The sequence below is a fragment of the Palaemon carinicauda genome, chromosome 1 (genome assembly GCF_036898095.1).
Source record: "Palaemon carinicauda isolate YSFRI2023 chromosome 1, ASM3689809v2, whole genome shotgun sequence".
Lineage (NCBI taxonomy): Eukaryota > Metazoa > Arthropoda > Malacostraca > Decapoda > Palaemonidae > Palaemon > Palaemon carinicauda.
Genome location: NC_090725.1, coordinates 173,870,859 through 173,876,250, shown reverse-complemented (window position 1 = coordinate 173,876,250; position 5,392 = coordinate 173,870,859).

The window sequence follows — 5,392 nt, the reverse complement described above, 5'->3', positions numbered from 1 at the left end:
TGGCTAACATCACATGTTTTATGTGAGGTGATCTCGAGCCTTGTCGATTTAAACATTTTACTATCACTTTGTTATCCAGGACCAATGTGATGTGGATTGCTCTGCGAGGGGATAGTTTCTTCAACGTTAGGAAGACTGCCATGGCCTCCAAAATGTTGATGTGGAAGGTTTTGAACTGGTGCGACCAATTCCCTTGCACTTTTATCGCATGAGAATGGCCTCCCCATCCTTCCAGGGAGGTGTCCGTGTGTATCACCACTGATGGTTGTGGTGGTTGTAGGGGAATTGTCCGCAATAGTCTTTTAGATGTTAACCACGGCCTTAATAGCGTGCGCAATTTGGTCGGGGTCAACCTTAGTTGATCTCTTCGAGTGTTTGATGCATATCTTCTCCAGACTCCTAACACATCCTCTAGCTGTACTTTTAACACCAGGTCTGTCACTGCTGCAAACTGGAGAGAGCCCAATACTCTTTCCTGTTGGTGTCTTGAAATCCTCTTGTATCAGATTAGTCTCTGGATAGCTTCCACTATCTCTCTCCTCTTCTTGAATGGAATGGAGAGATGGTGGGACTTCAAGTTCCTTTGGATTCCTAACCATTTGAACTTCTGAGCTGGAGAAAGGCAAGACTTCTCGCAATTGATCTTGAAGCCCAGGTGCTTCAGGAGCTGATCCACCTTTATTGCCGCTTGCAGACAAGTAGTTTTGGATGCAGCCACACCAGCCAAACATCAAGATATGCTACTCCTTGAACTTCCTTGGAGCGTAGCTGCTGGACAATTGTGTCTGTTAGCTTCGTGAATATCCTCGGGGCTATGTTCAGCCCAAAGGGCATCACTCTAAAGAAAAATTTTGTTTTATGTAGCGCAAATCCTAGGTAGGAGGGGAGGGGGCGACTGACTGGTAAGTGCCAGTAAGCATCTGCCAGGTCTATTGAGATTGTGTACGGCCCTTTGGGTAGAAGGGTCCTTATGTGTTGCAAGGTAAGCATTCGGAACTTGTTGTTCTCGATGAACTTGTTGAGTGGAGACTAGTCTAGAATGACTCTGAGTTTGTCTGAGTCTTTCTTGTAAACACAAAACAGCCTTCCCTGGAATTTGATGGACTTCGCTTTCTTTATTACCTTCTTGTTCAAGAGTTCTGAGGTATAGTCTTCCAACAAGTGGGTGGAGTGTTGGAAGAATTCTGGAAAAAGGGGTGGAATTTCGTTCCATCTCCACCCGTGTCCATTCATGATTAGGCTGTGGGCCCAGGGATCGAAGGTCCAGCAATCCCGAAAGTAAAAAAGTCAGCCTCCTACCTAAAGCCCCTCATTGCTTAGGGGTTCCTGAGGACTTGTTTCCATGACCGCATCCTCCTCTGCCCCTTGGGGGGTTTCCGGAGGAACCTCTTCTTGGGCCTCTACCTTTGTTGGGCAGAAAGGTGGTCAACTGCCTCTCAAAGCCTGGGTTAACTACAAGTGACTGGGCTACCTGCTGTAGAGGGACCATCTGAAAGGTGGTTTGAGGCTGGAATACCATTTGAGGCTGGGCTACCATTTGAGGAACCGTGGCCATGGTCACGACCAGAGGTTGTGCAGGTCTACATGGTCATCTTGCCTTCTTGTTCTTAGGCTGGGGACCTCTGTCTGAGAAACACTTCCTCTTTGAAGACATGCCTCACTTTTGGAGAAGGTTCCTATTCTCCTTGGTTCCTTTGGCAATGACTTCTTGGACCACTTCCTGTGGGGAAAGGTCTTTGCCCCAGATACATGTAGAAATCAGTTTTCTGGGCTCGTGTTTCACCATTACTGCGGCGAACACGTGCTCTCTACAGGTCCTCCTTGACCTGACAAAAGCATACAAGTCCTTCACAAGGGTACCCATGTGCAACTTGGATAAGACCATGTACATGTCAGGGGCGTTTTGTAGGCCTGGACACATTTCCAAACAGTTCTGATGAGACAGGGAGGCGGTAAGTCTTTCATTAGTCTCCTGCTCCCTTCTCAAGAGATCATCTGGCAATTTTGAAGGTTCTAGTTGAACTGTTGGCCTGCTATCTCCGGATCTAACGTTGAGACGAAGGTTAGATGTACGTCTTTCCACTTCTCCTCGCATGTAGGTATAGCTAGATATAATGGCTTACATTCATTTAGGATCGGGCAGGGTTTGCCCTCTTCGACTGCTTTAATGACACAGTCGAGGGCTTTCTCCAAAAAGTGGAAAGCTCTGGAGAGAGGAGCAATAAAGATTGGATGCCTCTTGCTCTGTGCTGAGACTTTGGAGTTGGTGTATTTGGCTCCTTTCTAGGTCCTGGTAAGGATGGCCTGTGCCTTGTCATGTTCGAAGACAGTGAATTTCTTTGTTAATGTCTCCTCACAGGATGCAGGTCCATCTCGCAGTTTCACGTAACAATCTGGGTAGGCTGACAAGCAAGCTGGGCCGGAATTCAAGTTCCCCTGACCTCACCGTCCCTACTTTAGGACAACAAATAAGCAAATATTCAATTAATAATTTATTAATATGAATAGGAGCGCTTGGACATTGCTGAATAGGAGCGCTTGGACATTGCTGTGTACATTTCAATCATCCATATTTCACTACTTATACAAAATAAACACAAACTGAACATCAATCAATCTGAAGGAAACATATGCTACACATATCTTGTTCTTAATCCACGAATGTCTAAACAATACAATGTATTTGGGTTTCTAGTTGAAGCTCTACACATTTACATAAAATTACTGTTATTTTTCTGATCTGGTTCTAATGGAAATTAATTTCCTAAAATCAAAAGTAAAGTTGTAACTGTACACTTGAAGTGTCCAACGCTGAATGACAATACTTAGCACGGAGCTAACGAAGTTACCACTGATCACGTGACTGCAAAACAAGTAGAGACTGACCTATAAGGGGAAATCCTTTTCCAACTAATTCACTTGTTCAAACGTTGGAAAATTCATTTCCCCTGACCTCACCGTCCCTACTTTAGGACTACAAATAAGCAAATATTCAATTAATAATTCATTAATATGAATAGGAGCGCTTGGACATTGTTGAATCTAAAAGAACGGGGAAATCTAGAATGAGTACCAGATCAAAATAATAATAATAATAAGTGATAATGTATCTGACCGTTTAATCCCATATGAAATCAAATTAGATACCCAATGTTTGTGATACTAAAAGTCTCTCTTTAAGAGAATCTTTGATATAGCCATCTTTGGCTTTATCATTCTTCCACCTTCCATGCCTTTTAAATAGCCTATCCTTAATACCATTATTTGCAGCAGAAGTGGCTCCACCTGCACGTAAAGAATGAAAACAATATTTAGAAATATCTTTAACATGTGGTGAAAATGTGTCAATAAACAATCCTCTTAATGCAGTATATGAGATATGCTTACCAATATTTTTTAAAGGACACGTATTATTTTCGAACACAATTCTAGAAAATATATAAGCATTATAATAAGAAACAGACAAACCTGTCCATAAAATAAATTTTCCCAAATTACTTACTGGACACAATCTGGTACCTGTCCTGGCTATTACGACCCAGGCGCCGTCTCTGTACTGATCAGTTTTACTAAACTCTATGAATATACATAAATGTGAAGAATCCATGAAAACATCTGAGTACTTTATATTTAACAGTTCAGAGCTTCGGAGAAACCCTGCATAAGCTACAAGATAAGCACAATAGTTCTCTGGTTTTTTACATTTCCAACATGAAATAATCTATCATACATGTCACCGAGTATTTTTGAAGTAATAGGTTCCTTCCTTGCAACTGAATGAGAAAGCCTTCTTTTGGCTGCCTCCAGTAGATTCTTAACAAGAGTAGAGATTCTGTAGGGGATTTCAGTCCATATAAATCATGAACATATTTTACACGGTAAAATGCTTTAATCACAGGACTTGGAGTACTTGTACTCTGGACAAGTGAACACAAATATAATGCAAATATAAAAGGCTTAGCTGGCAAGATGTCCTCTTCTCCATCGGAATTACTAGATGCCCAAAACCTCCATCTTTGAAAAGCGTTCATATAACTTTTTGTGGTACTATCTACTCGGGCTGACACCAGTGGTTCCGGGATAAGCGGCACCTTCTCAGCCAGCACTTCTGGTAATTCTTCAATATCATCAGAGAAACACTGGAAAAGCATATTTAGAGAAAAACAAATAATTAGCATACATTTCTTCATGTAACAATATTATACAAAGAAAATCTTCCAATTTACTTCTACCATCTTATCACATATTACAATGGCTTGTCAGCCAAGACAGGCAAACCACTCAACTCCTCCGTCTAGCAATTATAATGACAGCCACGCCAACAAATACAACATTCTTTATTTGTAGAAGCATTAACCATTCACAATGGTGAAACAGATTTTAACATATAATTTTTAATGCTAACATTCTAAATGACAGGTCCTCATTTCTAAAAATTCCTGCACCATTTTTACATGTCACATAATATTCTTTCTTTGTGGGCAGATCCATGTAGTCCACAACATACTCAATAAAATTATTGCCCTTCCATAAGAGAGGCCAGAATGGAGCAGATTTCCATACAGGAATAACTATGATTCCTCTTGCCTTTTCTTTCAAAATTTTTTAAGAGTACTCTAGTTACAAGTGTAACAGGTGGTACAAATATTTTGCATTCCCATTTGCACTAAATGCATCAACCCTTGCACAAAATTCATTCCAGAATCTACTATAAAATGCAGGTAGCTTGGCATTCTGAGGAGAAGCAAACCAATCAATATCAATGGTACCCCATTTTCAATAATGAGATTAATTGTAAAGGGAGATAACCCCCAATCATCTCATTCTACTATTTTAGAAAGGTAATCTGCAATTTGGTTCATTTCCCTGGGAATCCACTGAATATCTACAATAATTGAATGTTTAACACAAAAAGAATGAATTTTGAAAGCAAGATCTTGTAATTCTGTTTTCATTGATCCTTTTTCAATGATGCTACAAACACCTTGGTTGTCTGTGAACCACTTAACCCTGTTCGAAGCAAGAACGATGCTTAAAGCTTTAAGCACTTTAAATGCTGCTATAAGTTCCTTCCCATTAGAAGACTTCACAGCCTTCTCAATGCCCCAAGCCCGATGAACCATACCATTTGGTGTATTCACTTCATATCCAGAATAACCTATTGTACTTGCATCAGTATAAATAATTTTGGTGTAAGAAGGATTATGATTCAGATGCCTACAATTGATTTCAGTCAAATTTTTCTTACAAAACGATAACTGTTCCAAACTCTGAGTAGATAACTTTATGAAATATGACCAATTTGGTGCTAAAGAAATATCGATGCTCAAATATCTTGTCATGAACTGGGAGAAATTACCAACAACAATTGACATAGAAATAACTTGCCCTA